Consider the following 16,107-nt stretch of genomic DNA (forward strand, 5'->3'; position numbering starts at 1 on the left):
TGTCATATTCTCTCTGTTTGCACCAGAGTTTGTTAAATTTCTACTTTATCGGAGATAAGAGGAGTTTTAGAGAATTATACAGCCTCAATTAAACATAATTACACAGATCAAAACTGCAGCACAGGGGTCCTCAGGGAGAGCTGACAGCCCCCCCCTCTCCCTCTGAGTGCTGCCGGGGAGTCCCACTGCAGACAGATGGTGGAGACGCTGCATGGGTCATGTAAGCATGGGGCTCGGGATCCACTAGGACCGGCTGTCAGGAGCATGAGTTGCACTCATAGGGCATTGTGAGCAGATCAGATGGCTTATTATTAAAAGAACTTCCCTATCCTCCTCCTCCTCTTCTTCTTCCTCCACCTCCTCCTCCTCCTCCTCCCCCTCATCCAGCCCTGGAATAAAAATCTTCACCTGTTGAGGTCCTCCATCCTCCTCCGTCAGAGCCCGAGCCTTCCAGGCTTTGAATAAAAGAAACAGACGATTGCATAACGTGGACATAAAAGAGAGGGAGAAGGACCACAGGAAGAGTGGATGATGGACTACTTTTCTTTTGAGAGAAAGACAAATTCCTGGGGTTCCAAATATAATAGCTGTGCCTTTCTTTCATATACCGTCCCACCCGCCCGCCATCTCCTCCTGCTATCTTCCCATTACAGGCGTCCTGTTGGGACCGGTCGGACTCAGGACGCCCGACTGGGAACCGAGGAGAACGCTGTGCGACGCCATTATCGCTGGCTTTTTACTTTTAGTCTGTTAACCAAAAATTAACCCCGGTAAGAGTATGCTAAGCTTCTCCTATTCTATATTTAAACATTAAGCTGTTGCCAAGGAAATAAAATCATATGTTCATGCATGCAGGCCACCACAAATACGATTTTAAAAGCCGTCCTTTTTGCTGAGTATAATCTCATTCAAGGGTGGGCATGCCTGGAGACCTCCCTATAGTCATTTCAGGGACGTGACCTTTTTCAGGATCCTGCGTGCACACAGACGTGAGAGTCTCCCGTTCTCCTTTAGTGTAATGCCTTCAGCCCGTGCACACCAGCACTGTATACGGTGAGTCAGCCCTGTCCTGTCTGCAGACGGTTGTCGCTGTTTAAACAGTGGGGTGGGGGGTGGGGTGGAGGGGATGGGGGGAGTCCAAAGTGCTGGAATTGTCTGAACATATGTCCCTGTTATTTGAACTGTTTGATAACCGCCGGGCTCAGGCGTCATGCATCTTTCAGCAGCACAATGAAGTAAAGTTACCGAGGCATGAGACGAGTCTGGACACAAATCCCGACTCGCAGCATCCGAACGCCCGACGAGCCAATCGCACTTCTACCTCTTCATTTCGGCTGTCTGATTAATTTTCACGAGGCCCTTGCTAATAGCTCATTCAAGTGTGTGATTATGAAATATGAAAAAACAAGGGAGAGCCATTATTGCCTTGTAGTGCGTCAGCAACGTGCTGAAGATCCTGTTATTACTCTGTATAATTATTGAAGACAAAAGCTCACTTCACTTATGTTGTTTGCCTAATAGCCAAAGCCCAGGGCGCCGATGTTCCTCGAATGAATCAGACGGAAGGAAGGAAGGAAGGAAGGAAGGAAGGAAGCAAGGAAGAGTCCAATTAAAGAAACTCCAAGTATGAAACCAGCAGGCAGGCTCCCAAACAAACTCAAATAAATAAAAACATGAATAAATAGATAAATAAATTACAGGGAAAACGATTACACAAGACCTCAAAAAAATGATTTTTGTATCCATGGTAACTGACTTCTTCCGAGTGTCACCGCTTTTGTTACGGCACAACCTAAATACAGGCGGCTTCTGTTCTGCAAAAAACAAAAAGGTGGCAACCTTATGCACGAGGACCCCCCCCCCCATTCATAAACAAGTGGCCACGCTAACTGCTGCCAAGACGCCGCCGCTCATTCACACGCTGACGTGCTGCAGCTCCGGTGATCACACGCCATCTGCATGGAGCTGATTGGAAGCACACACTGCTAATTAGCTCTGCGGCTAACAAACAAACAAACACACAGTCCACAACAGACCTGCAACTTTGTTTAAAAATCTTTTTGGTAAAAAAACAAACCACAAACACATTGTTTCCATGACAACAGAGCCTGGTGGCACACTTTTATTGTTGTGTTTTTACTATTGGAATACAAGTGTTTTTAAGAACAGCTTCTTCTTCTTCTTTCTATTGCAGTTTGTCCAGTTTTTTGAAATCCTCTTCGCACCAGCTCACACTGGATCTTATCTGACAGTCTTATCTGATGCAGCTGACTGACGGGCCAACACAAAAGTGCGATGATTCACTCGCAATGTTTCTATGCAACTGGAAATAAGCCTGTTGGTAAAGAAAGTAGGTGGGCTGCGTTCTGCCTAATTAGTGTGTGATGAGCTCAGAGGCAAGCCCACAAAACACATTGCCGTCTTTTGTACAGCCATCATGACTCTTCTTCAAGGGGTTCGCTCTTTTTTTCTTCTTCCTCCTCAGCCCGATGCCAATGCCACAGCAAAGACGTTACAGTACACGGCTTTATATAGACTCAGGAAATGAATCACTCAGTCAATAAATGGCAACAAAATAAGATATATATTCAGGGCTCTCTATCTGGAGCAGAACAGTGTGAACGCTGGCGTTTACCGAGTTATAGATATATTCTCTCTCTATCTGGTTTGCTTTTTTTTTCTCTCCCCCCCTCCGTCTCTCCATCCCTCTCTCTCTCTCTCGCTTGGAACACTCCACCCTCTCTATCTTTCTCGCCCACAGAGAGTGGGTGACCTGGAATGAGCTCTCCCACAGACTGCACTGCTTCCTGCTGCCAGACAGGGGCAGTGTGCTGTGCTTTGGATCTCTTGCGAGTTTTAGGATGATCTTAATCAATCTACCCTGGCGGCTTCATCACGCCATTCAACTTCGACGGCACCTTTGTAAATCACTGGAGAGCTGATGGGTGATTGCTTCCTGTCACAGTGCCGATCAAAGTGAAAAGTTCACGAGTGCAGCAGCCAAATCAATTAACTCCGAGTGATGCACTGCTGTGTCTTCCTCACTTGGCTACATCAGCAATTATCCTTAGCTCGAAAAGGTCAGTCAATAATTTAATAATTAATTTTAAATTAATTGCAAGAGAGAGTTTATAAAGTTCTGAGGCTTTACTGGGACCTGTCTTCATGAAAATGATCTGCCCTCAAGTTCCCAACAGAACCATGAACCATAAAATGAACTGAATCTGCATAAATATCAGAATCACTTTATTGATCCACAGATTTGGGTGTGAAGGTGGAGTTGGACAGGTTGTCTTACTTTTGGACAACAGAAAGTAGTAGTATAAAGGTGGAAGACAAAAGTGAAGCCAAATTGTCTTGGTCACCCCCTGGTGGCTGGCTGAAGTAAAGATCATAAACCCTGCCTCCCCCATGTTAGTGTATGGGGCTTGGAACCAAATGAAGCCCAATTTATGCTTCTGCGTCAAACCTACTTCTGAGCCTACGCTTAGAAGTTTAACCTACACTGAGCCCTACGCCGTATCAACGTGCACCTCGCCAAAAATGTAATACTAATCGAGGTGTCGAATTTCTGGCAGACATAAAACCATTTTTTTATTAAGTTGAAGGAACAAGTAAGGACGATGTCTTTCTTTTCTTTGTAGCAGTTCTTCAAGAAAAAGTAATTGCTCTTCAACATCGATCAGCTGGATCCGCTTGGAAACATTCGCCATTGAAGTAAACAGAGACGCCATAAAGTTTGTTAAAAGGGGGTCCATAAACCGGAAGAGACACACAACATACGGTGTAGCTTCTATGCAAAGGAGGAATCAACCTTAAAGTTGCACGTCAAACAAACATTTTTCCAAAAGATGTTTTCTCATGTTAGGTGTCATCACACAAATATATGTCCAAGTGTTCATGTTTCTGATAAGTTTGGTTTAAAGTTGTGATTTGATGATTGACGGCTCAGGCTGACTTGCAATTGGACATGCAAGTGAATTGGCAGGAGTTCGATACCGTGGCTCCTTCCCAAGATCACTACGCCCTGGACAGAGTCAAGTCTGCTGTTTCCCTTTCTTTCCTTTCTTCGTGCTTCACTAACCAGACACCACCTTCATATCGGCTGTTCTTAGGTGACACTGCCTTACATCTTGTCATCTAACTATTGATATCAGAGCAAATAAAGCGATTTCTGAACGTTGAACTGTGTCTTTAACACTCGTGCACTGACCTGCAGGTTTCATGAACTCGAGCGTGCACAAGTTGACGCTCGCTGCAGTGATATGGAGGTCGCAGTGTTTCTGTCCTGCTGCGGTGTAGCACGGGGACCGCACATGTAGAGATGCTGCGAGGACATGGCCTCGATCTGGGGGAAGTTAATTTGCACCTAAAGCACCAGGGCACACTCCGGTACCCAATTTAACACCTCGGAACTCAAAAATCAACAGGAAATCCCCCTTGTATATGAAGAGGGAGAACTTCTTGGGGTTCTGGGAGCGTACACCAGGTACCTGGGGGCGCTGTGGTCGAGGAACTGGTGCAGAAGAGCGTCTCAATGTCGGCGGCAGTAGCAGAATCAAACTAATTGGCTCAGTCCACAGAACAATTTAACGTAGCTCATCTTGAGGCGGTAACTTTTTATGGCTTCTCTATTATCAGCGTAGCCAGAGGGGACATTAACTATCTTACTGCCAATAACAAAAGGCAGACTGTGAGATTGAAGCAGAGTTCATTTCCAGATAAACTGAGATTTCTTTGATAAGAGGGTAGACTGCATGACCTCTGCATAGAATATTTATTTCATTGTTGAAAAGTTTGTCGGCTCTTATGAGCTGTTTATGGTGGAAAGATGAAACTGTGTCTGTTTGTATTCCAGTGTGGGTAAAACGCCGGTGAGGCTGTTTGACTGTCAGCACACAGCTTCAGTCAGATGCTCGATGGAATTGGGAGTGAACATGTGAACCTGAAAATATTTACAGCTGAACTCTTCCACTCCGGTGATATATTTTTAGGTTCCCCTTGAGCTCTTAAAAGCCACAAGCACACTTGTTCCACTTTTTTTCCATTAACACGAACAACTGGAAAAACTGGAGACAAAGAGCACATGTAACGATTTCAATCAGGAGAGCAGTTTAAAAATTCAGTGTTGTTGATTAAACCTAGATTAGACTTATTGTGGGGATAGTAGCCCTTAATGGGGATGAATCATTTAAGACAATAACACAAACTCCCGGTTTGACCATCAGCCAACTGCTGATCGAGACTTTCTCCTGGTGATGGTGGGGAATGCTGTGGTTCGATGTTGGTATCAGACCATTGGGTTAATAAAGGGAACAATGATCAGTCATTGGCTTATCTGGGGGAGAGAAAAGGTAATGGGCTTATTTGTTTGGCTAATGGAAACCAGAGAGACAGTTCTCTTGTAGGGAGCGATTGTTGAAAGAGTATTTCGAGAGCAGAGGAATGGATTGAGAAATGTTTTCCCACCTCGGTCATTGAGTTGTTTGTTTTAAAGAAAGGATTACGTAAATAATAATTAAAGGATTTTCAACAAACTTTTGGCGTGGATTCGGACAGAGGGAAGGGATTTCTAATAGCTTTCTCCAACATCGCGAAATGGGTAATTTTCCCCAATTTCCCAAGGAATAATTAGTGGATCGTGATGAAATAAATGTCAGGAATATTTAGGGAACTGAAATTCATGTGTGTCTGCAATGTGGTGCTTTCCCCTTGATTTCCAACTTCACTTGTGCACTCTGGGGTATATGTTCCACTCAATTATCAATAGGTTGGTTAATAAATAAGTGACAAATCAATCAGCAAATGATTTTGCCAACAGATAAAGTGAGAAATCAACGAGCAAATAATATTCAATTATTTACCTGTCGAGAATCAATTTAGACTAAGCTCAATGAATAGATATTTTGAAAGTTTAGACAAGGAGATTGTGATGTAGCTGAAAAGACCAAAGCTCACTTTAAATTGTAGCAAAGAAATGATCAATTCGATATTCAAAAATGATAAACAAAAAACTATTTATGATACCACAATTTGACTGGAGATTGATCACTTACAGGATGTTACCGTAGCTCTCTTTAGTAAAATATTTAAAATTCTTCATGATAAAATAGATCTTCATTACAACAAAGCCATCAACTACTAAACAATCAACTGACTCAAATGGTTCCCTATGTTCTGGTGTTCATCTGTTTGTGTACTTGTATGTTTCAGTCCCTGTTTGGCCCTTCTGTTGAAACACGCCGTCTGCTTTTTGGGATATTATTCTTGTGAATGGGGAAACTGCAGCTTTATAAGGATAATGTCCATCTGTTGCAGCTCCTAGAGGACCACTGAAGAGGAGAGCTGGGTGGCTAAATGATGCAGACAAAACACACACTCACACACACACTCACAGACGTTTGTAAGGCGACACTGTAGCATTCTCCCGGCCCATATGGTCTGGTCAATGCGATGAGTGAGGGCCACATTGACGTGGCCTCACTGGGACAATTTGTCTCCCACGGAGAGCAGCGTGTTTTCCTCCTGCTGTGTAATCTTCTGTGACACTTTGTACTAAGATGCCCACTGGCCGACATTATCATCGTTACACCGCACCCATGAGAACAGCTCAAACGGGCTGTTATAGGCCGTCACACTCTTAAAGTCATTACTGCTCCAATATCTTTGACGATAATGTCTGCACGGGGATTTCAATGGGAAGAGTGGAAGATGTAGAAAGATGGTGTTCATGTCTGTTTGTACATGTGGAGCACATATAATTCTCCGTTTAGTTCACATCAGGGCACCAATGATCCTTGGGCCTTGTATACTCTTGTTTTAATTCCTTCCACAGAGCCTGTGTACATCATTATACAATATAGTTTGTGGGATTGGAGAAGACATACGGAGTAACCATTCTAGGCATCAGTCATAGATGTCAGATTCCTCAATATGCCTGTTTTCTTCATCTAGATCCATTATTATAACCTGGGGAAATATTGAAAAACACCACATCCTTTCCCTTCAGTTGTTTTTGTGTAATTTAGCTTACATACAAACGGACAGGGGTGAAAACATAACCTCCTTGGCAGAGGTAACCATGCATGGTAGAGTGACACAGACGCCGCTATTAACTGCATCAGACTTGTTTTTTGTTCTGTGATGTCTTAAACAAGTCAAATAATCTGATCTGGGACTCACTCTGGAGCAAATTTCTGGAGCTCTAAAGCAAGATCTGGTTGGTACGCCAATCACAAAGACAGGGTTTTCTGAGTGAGGCATGGCCCAGTAGCACTGTAGCTTGGGTTAACTCACCAGTAAATGCAAATGTTGGTGGTCAGTCAGTGTGAAAAGAGCCTAACAGATGGCAAAATTGGGACTAAAATGCTCCAGATGGATTTGGAATGGAGCCAAACACCAGAGCCTCGGGCCTGGATCACCGTGCAGTGTCCAGGTCCAACGTCCGAGTGGTGGAGTCCACCGCTCCCACCTTCGACTGACTCTCCTCGGCTGCAGGACCCTACGGGCAAACCGGGCCGTCGCAAAGTGTGTCAAGTCCCGTCAGGAGAGCATATGTGGCCACAGAATTCAAGACCATGGGGGAGATGAGGCAGGTGCGTGACTGGGCATCTGGAACAGCGAGAGCGGAACATGGCAAGTGAATTACCAGGAACAGTACAGGATACCTTTCAGTCACCAGCAGATTGTGTGGAGGTTTGAATGGGATTTACTGGGACTACTGATGAGAGACTGGCAGTGATGTGAATGCAAGAACACGGAGGAACCATCTACCACCAACAGGGTGCCGGTAGCATATATGTTGGAAATCATGGCAGGAATATGCTTTGCCAGGGCAGCAGCTACAGAGATCTCTTTTAAGTCAAAAAGATTTTTGGATTTTTAGAGTCTCTAATAAGAGAAATTAAAAGCAGATTTCAAGTAAAGAGTTGCAGAAACCAAATCCTGCACAGGTGGACAGTGGCTCCTGCTTCATTCATCCCTCTTTTCTCCATGTTTTCATATGTCTTTCTTCTCATTTGTCCATTATCCATCACACCCACCAGAGACACATCTGCCAATCAATGAACCTGTTTCCTTTCACGCTCAGCTTTGTCTTAGTCTCACCGTCACAACATGTCCCAATTTCAAACCTGCCTGATTCTAGAATCCACTGTCTGCACCCCGTGGGCCTGTCCTGCTCAGTAGTTGGATTCCGATCTCCAGTCCTGAACCTCAACAACATCAACTGTTGGAAACTTTGGCAATAAAATACCTTAAAACTCCGTCCGCCTCTGACTTTGAGTCGTGCTCTACAGCCTGTGACGATGCTGGATCAAACTGGAATAGGTGAGAACATGAATTTTAATTTTAAAACCTTTCGATTCACTTGTAATGTTAATCCTAATATTTGCTCTTGAGCCCAAACCCCAATTGTAGTGTAATCATTAAAAACAAACACATTGTAGTGTACGTGAATATATAAAAACGGTTTAACAGTGTTAGATCTCTGACAGTTTGATCATATCCTGTCCCTGGATCACTGCTGCGCTCACTGCTGGTAAACACTGCTGTTATACATACACAGAATTAAGCAGCAATTACGTGTTTAGTTTGCTTGAAGTCACATGCAGCATATGAACCACAGGGGTGTGTACGTGTGTACGTGTGTGTGTGTGCGTTTGTGTGTGTGTGTGTGTGTGTGCGTTTGTGTGTGTGTGTGTGTGTGTGAGAACAAGTGAATACGTTACGCACAAATGAGGTGAACTCACTCCAGCTGTGTCTTGACTTTATCTCAGACTTTCTCCAGCTGCTCCTATAAAAATGGCCTTTGCCAAATGTTTATGCAAATCAACGGTGCCATGTTCAGGTGTATCTGTGTGTGTGTGTGTGTGTGTGTGTGTGTGTGTGTGTGTGTGTGTGTGTGTGTGTGTGTGTGTGTGTGTGTGTTTGTATGGGGGATCTTTCCTCTGTTTTCTGATTCTGATTATTGTTGCCTGTGCAATTCTGCCTCTGGCAACAGCGTTTAGAGGCGTAGGTGGACTGACCATCATGAGTGGCCAACTGGGACCAGAAGGCCAGCAGGGAGAGGGGGGTGAGAGAGAGAGACCCATACCTCCCCCTTCTGAGAGAGAGGGGGGTGAGAGAGAGAGAGAACGGAGACAGCCAGAAAGAGAGAGAGAGACTCAGCAAGACAAACAGAGACAGCCAGGCTGAGAGAGAGACAGCAAGAGGGAGAGACATGGAGAGAGATGGAGACGGAGACACAGAGATAGAGAGAGAGAGACAGAGATCGAGAGACAGAGAGAGACACACAAAGACAGAGACAGATAACGACAGAGAGAGACATAGAGAGAGAGAGTGTGGGATGTGGGGGTATTGAGTGCATCGCTGGTCAATGTTTCAAAATTCTATTTTAAATATGTTTTGCAGTTTCTATGAATAGCAAAGAAGATGTAACTAATACATATGAAGCTGATGATCAGACACAGCCAGTGGAACACAGCAGGAAGAGGTCAGAATGACTAAGAGCAACAAGTGCCAGTCGCTGACCTTGTATTTACAGCAACTGTTCACCAACAACACAACATATAGATACTAAACAGGGATTCAGCATCCACAGAGACAGACTCACACAACGCCACAGTCACAAAGTGGAGACATCACGACACCAGAATCAGAGACTGCTGGAAATGTCAGGTTCGGCATCAGTGAGTGCGTAACTCTATGTATTGATCTGATACCACGTAATTTAAGTACATTAGCTTCACCCACATGAAACTGCACACTGCTAAAGTTTCTTCTACACCCAAATTGGAGCGCATTCTACGCAGAAATGAGACACATGCTGAATGACTAACAAAAGAAGAACACAAGTTTAACTGACTGATCTCCGCAGTTCACTCTCATTCAGTTTCTCTTCCTCCTCTCGAGCCTTGAAAGAAAGTTTGACGTCGCCTTTTTTTTTTAAATCAAAGTTGTTCACACGGCGAGTCACAACATGAGGTGGAGACATCCATAATGTGCGTGAAGGAAGAACAGGTGAGCTGCAATGTCTACAGCTGCTATTAAACGGATCAAACTGTTGCAGTTGGAAAAAACAGTGCACTTTATATTAAAATATTGTACTATATAGAGATCATATCATAGAATCTTGATTTATAGCATAAAATAAAGTCACAATTGAACTGTATCACTTTCTGGCGCAATGTCACTTTTTGTGACGTGGAAAACAATTTTTTTTATATACAAAGATTTATATTGCCACCTCATAATTTCCCAAATATGTTACTTCACTATTACCAGGCACATACAGTTAAATATGTGTGTAAGTTGTGACTGATCAAGCAGCTGCAGACATTTATTAACTGGACAATACAGCGTCTTTAGGAGAAATTAGTTTCACCCTTGTCTTCTTCTCCTGCTATGACAAGACAAAATGTCGACTGCAGCCTTGTTTCCTGTGTTCTCTCTGCCTGCCGGCGTCAGAGACTCTGACCCCGTATAGTTCTTTGGATTTTTGGCCGCCTGCCTGTTCCCTCCTGCTCTCGTTTGCCTCCAGTGACTGCCTACCTGTTTCAGTCCAGTCTTCTTTTCCTTCTCTACTGCTGCCTGCTGATCCACGCCACAATTATTACACATCTTAATTTGGCGGCTGCGACATGTAGAGGTTAATAGTGGCAAGAAAAACATGGAGACATGTCGATAATGGGAAGAGTGATGAGAGAGAGTGTTTAATCTAAGCAGTACTCTTCATTGATTTTCATCCATCCTCTGCAGTGATTATACGCCGTCCTCCCTCTCCTGCTCAGACCCTCATTGTCCCCTCAGCCCTAGTTTATATTCTATATGTATATATATATATATAGAATAATATGCTCAGTAATTTAAGTCATTTTCCAGATTGCCTATTCCAGCCTTGTATCCTTATGCCTGCCTGTTTTGGTGATTTTGAACCCAGCTTGTTGTTGGGCTATTTATTTATTTTATTTGACCTTTATTTAACCAGGAAAGTCCCATTGAGATTAAAAACCTCTTTTTCGAGGGAGTCCTGGCCAAAAGGCAGCAACAAATAACATATGTACACTCACAATATTACACTCACAACATATAAACAGAAATTAAAATGATAAAAAACAGTTACAAATAAATTAAAATTCATAAAAAACATCTGCAAGTAAAAGAAGTGGTCTGAAATGATCTCATCGTAGATTTAAAAGCGTTCAAAGAAATCATTTCGGTTAGAAGAAATCATTTCGGTTGTTGGCCGCCTGCCTGATCCCTCCCGGTTTGGTTTGCCTCTGCTGACAGCCTACCTGTTTTCCGACCTATATCTTTCCTTTTTCGACTCCTGTGTTACTCACTCCTACCTACTGACTCTGCTGCAGGGTCTCCACAACCGTTGCAGCGGTAACCTACATTTTGTAAGGCTCTGAAACTGCAGCGGGAGCACGTGGAAGCAGCGTGCACAATGGATAAGAGTGATGTAGTATAGACTGCGAGTGTACCAGTAAATTGATTTTCATTCATCCATCTCATCCATTCTCTGGCTGTCTAAGGGGGGGGGGGGGGGTGACAGAGGGCTAAGCAAAGGTAGCCCACACATCTGTTTCCTATAAGCCACAACCTCCAATTCCCCCAGGGGATAGATTTTCAATCTTTATTTAACCTTTAGTTGTCGCAGACTGTCTATATCTATGGACTGTGGTACATCTGGGCTAGTAAATTATTGAACCTTATATCACATTCATGACATCATAAAACTAATTCTGGTTCAGGTTTTTGCTGGAGGTGTTGGGTACCATGTTGTATTTGCAGCTCGCACATAAAGGGGATAAGTGGGAGCACACGATGAGAGACCACAGGGACAGAATTATAACCTCCCGGTTTTACTGCAGGCAATTAAAGTTAAATACGAAGAAAATACTAACTCATCCAAATGTTAAATATCACATTAAAATTCACCATCCCATAAGGTTTATTAAAATGCCAAGTTTATTATAAGCATTCTATTTAAAGGAAATAATTATTCTGTGTTTTTGTCGACCACACAGAAACACAGGGTCAGTGGAAGTCAGCGCTTCTGAATACAAATGTGTGGATTTTTGCTCTCAAAGCATCAGTATGCAGAGGGCGAGCAATTTGATAAATTACAGCTGTATATCTTCCACATAGTTTGTTTAACAGGAATAAATGTGGTACGATTATTCACAGCGCCACGTCTGCCAAGTCTGAGGCCACAGGTGTCCCCTCTGCCACGTGTCCCTGCCAGCGATAAATAAATAACTCCATATCAACTATGGGTGGACTGCCCACTTCCCTCTATTTAAAAAGATGTTAAATTGTAATTTGGCTTCACCTAACAGGCTTATGAGACACATCAGCTTTCACATAAACTCCCTCTCGGTCTCTTCCGAGTGCCAAGACAGAGGTTATCTCTCCTCCGCAGTATCATCCCAACATCAGAGCGTGATCTCACATCCAAGTGGTTCCCAATGATCAAATAATCGCCTGCCGGGTAGCAAACAATATGATAATTTCATCTCTGTTGCCCCTTCGCTCTCGTATGTGCTGGAGTGTGGAGCAGATCCAGAGCTGAACTAAGCAGAAATCCTTAAACTGTTGTGTGTTTTTTTTTCCCAAACACCCAGAGGGAAGACAAAGTTGGAATCTTTAAGCTGTATCATTATGTTTAACAGTCATTTAAAGAAAGAAAGCGTTTTTAGAAATGAAATCTCATTACTGGAACCTGGAGAGAAGATAATTAACGCCTTATAATCACTTGCAATTCTCTATACTATGAATGATTATTACTTATTTATTTCCAATACATGTTTCATCGCAGTCAAATCCAGACGTGTGGTGAGCTTCTCCATCCAGTTGCTGCCCTGTGGTTACGCCTCCACCAACCAGTGCAGGTTCAGTCGACATACACTCAGATAAGGTCACTGGGACATTTGACCACTGGAATCTAATCAGTTCATCTTTGAGTCCAATTCACAACTGGTCAAAATTCAACATATCAGGTTCAAGAAGCCAAAAACCTGAATTCTGAGGTCACCATGACGTTGATCTTTGACCTTTGACAACCCAAAATGAAATCAGTTAATACGTGAGTCTCAGTGAACATCGGTGCCAAATTTGAAAGGATTGTCTCGTAGCGTTCCAAATGTAATATGTTCACAAGGGGAAAAGTGATTGTTTGTACTAGATGCAGTGAAATGCCCTTAAGGTGTTTCTGGTACAACACTTCCACAAGAGCACAAGGTCACAGTGACATTGACCTTTGACTAGTAAAACACAAGTAAAATCTTATCAGTTATTTTTTGGAGTCCAACTGATTTTTTGTACCAAATTTGAAGAAATTCTCTCAACCTGTTCTTAGGATATCATGTTCACAGGAACAGGAGTCTGTCACTGATCCAGATTCAAAACATAACTAGTCTGACACAGACATATAACATGGATTCTGCTTCAAAGCTACTGGAAATCCAACATCTACTGCAACTTTACCCTTCGCTGCTCTTGTGTCAAGACAAAATGACTGATAATTTAATTTATTCTCTGGAGCCTCTAACTCTTTAATAAGATGCTGGTGGGGATTAAAGGCCCTATGAAGTTTGCATAGTTGATTTGAGACTATAAATCTTGTTATGCTTTGGACTGTCTCTGCTCATCTTCTAGTTTTCCTAATGTATGATCGCCTGCTGATGAAAACTGCAGCAGAGGAAATGCAATTAGAGCGAGCGGAGAGGGAGATGAAACAAAGATCCACAATCAGACCAGGGATGTTCTGTTTGCATATGCATTGTAATATTTACAATATGATTCATCCCAACGTGTTCGGCTACAAAACTCTCGCAGCTGTCTCATAATCAAATCTTAATTGCCTGAGGAAAAAAAGAGTTTTATGTAAATAAGGAAGATTGGTACAGTAAATCAAATACAGGCGCAATGTATCACATGGGTTTTGTCAAACACAATACTAACATCTACTGTATATACTAAATAACATATTTTATATGTTCTGTATAGTGCAATATAACATAACCTTCAGATACTAATCTTAATTTTGATGGAAAGTAAAGGTACCACATTAACTACTTGAATAAAAGTAAGTACTTTCTTTCGAATATACTTATACATATTGTATAAGTACTTCCAGTGTGAAGCCCATTGACATCTACTACGTTATTGTAGTAGATCTATTTACTTTGTTTCTTCGTCACCAGTGATGGTGCTGCTGCAGGAGGCGGAGTCTAATGTTACCTGCCGCTCTGATTGGATGTGTCGATCAATTACCCTCTCGTTATTGATTGCTTTTAAAAATAATAGAAAGCTTGTGAACATCTTACACAAAGCATTGTAAAAAAAGTAGTGGAGTAGAAACTACAGACATTTGCGGATACATGATGTGAAGTAAAAGTGAAAGTAAATGTACTTTGTCACATCCCACCACCGGGGGCGCTGTTCATCCTGGACGGTTTTACCACAAAAACATATTTTCTGTGTATTGTAAAATATGTGACCTTATTTTCTAAATGTACATAAGTGTTTGATACTATTCTACTGTAGCTTAGCAGAGTATATAATAGTTTTTCCATTGGCTGACAACAATTCTTTTTTCTTTCATTTAGCCCGATAATAAAAGCTGTGCTCTTGTCGCTGTCTTCTGCTTAAATTTGGATTAATGTACCGCGCTGCTCATTACAATGCTTTGATGCTTTGTGCTTCTCTCCCTCGCACGATTTAACATTCCTCTCTTGCAGGGCTCCTGTAATTCTTTATTCAGGTCCACAAATACAAGGCGTCGCCGTATATTCCTCTGACATTCTGCCTCATATTCCACAAATGCAGCTTCTTATCGTCTTTTGGACGATTCGTCATAGTCAACGAACCCTTACACCCCTCACACACACACACACACACACACACACACACACACACACACACTCCCTCATCCATCTTGGAAGGGTGACTGGTGGAGAGCTGTTGGTTGACATAATCTGGTGTGTGGATATAAGTTGAGTGTTTTGTGAGTGACGAGGACAAACTCACTGTAGTTTTTTGTTTTTTTTTGCAGTGCAACAGCAGTCAGGTGTGTTTCTGAACAGGAAGGGGCTTCGACGTGAGACTCAAGGACACTTCAGCAGCAGCAGCAGGGATTATCTGAAACTGATGGACACACAGCGGGACCCTCAGTACTCCTGCAGCCTCGCTGTCCTCCGCCAGCCAGCCTGACTGCTGGAGCCAGAACTAAGTGGATGTGGATGGATGTACCCCACTGCTTCTATCTGTCTGTCTGTCTGTCTGTCTGTCTGTCTGTCTGTCTGTCTGTCTGTCTGTCTGTCTGTCTGTCTGTCTGTCTGTCTGTCTGTCTGTCTGTCTGTCTGTCTGTCTGTCTGTCTGTCTGTCTGTCTGTCTGTCTGTCTGTCTGTCTGTCTGTCTGTCTGTCTACCTACCTACCTACCTACCCATCCATCCATTCTTTAATCTTTCTTTCTTTCTTTCTTTCTTTCTTTCTTTCTTTCTTTCTTTCTTTCTTTCTTTCTTTCTTTCTTTCTTTCTTTCTTTCTTTCTTTCTTTCTTTCTTTCTTTCTTTCTTTCTTTCTTTCTTTCTTTCTTTCTTTCTTTCTTTCTTTCCTTCTTTCTTTCTTTCCTCTGTCCCTCTGGGGTCATTGGACATCCTCCCTCTGACCTGCCGCAGTGACCGGGTGTCTCATAGCAGCTGCTCCAGCTCCACTCACTGATCTCTCCTGCTGTCTTACAGGTGGATGTCAGAGTCAGAAAGCTGGGGTCACTTTCCCTGTTCTATCGTCACCTCGAATTTGTGTTTTTCATCCATTAGGCTTCTTACACTTAATTTCTTTGTTTAAACTCCCTCTGATATTTCTCTTATTCTCAAGATGGAATTATTGTCCTGTGTCAGACTTGAGATATCACGTTCGAGAAGCCTTGGTGACCTTGACCTTTGACAACCCAAATCTGATCAGTTAATCCTTGAAACTAAATGAACATTTGAGCCAAATTTGAAAGGATTCTCTCAAGGTGATGTTGAAATAACCTGTTCATAAGGCAACAACGGGTTTTTTGAAGTCACATTGACCTTGAACTTGACCTTCAGATTCT

This window comes from Limanda limanda, chromosome 2 (genome assembly GCF_963576545.1).
Source record: "Limanda limanda chromosome 2, fLimLim1.1, whole genome shotgun sequence".
In the NCBI taxonomy this organism is placed as follows: Eukaryota; Metazoa; Chordata; class Actinopteri; order Pleuronectiformes; family Pleuronectidae; genus Limanda; species Limanda limanda.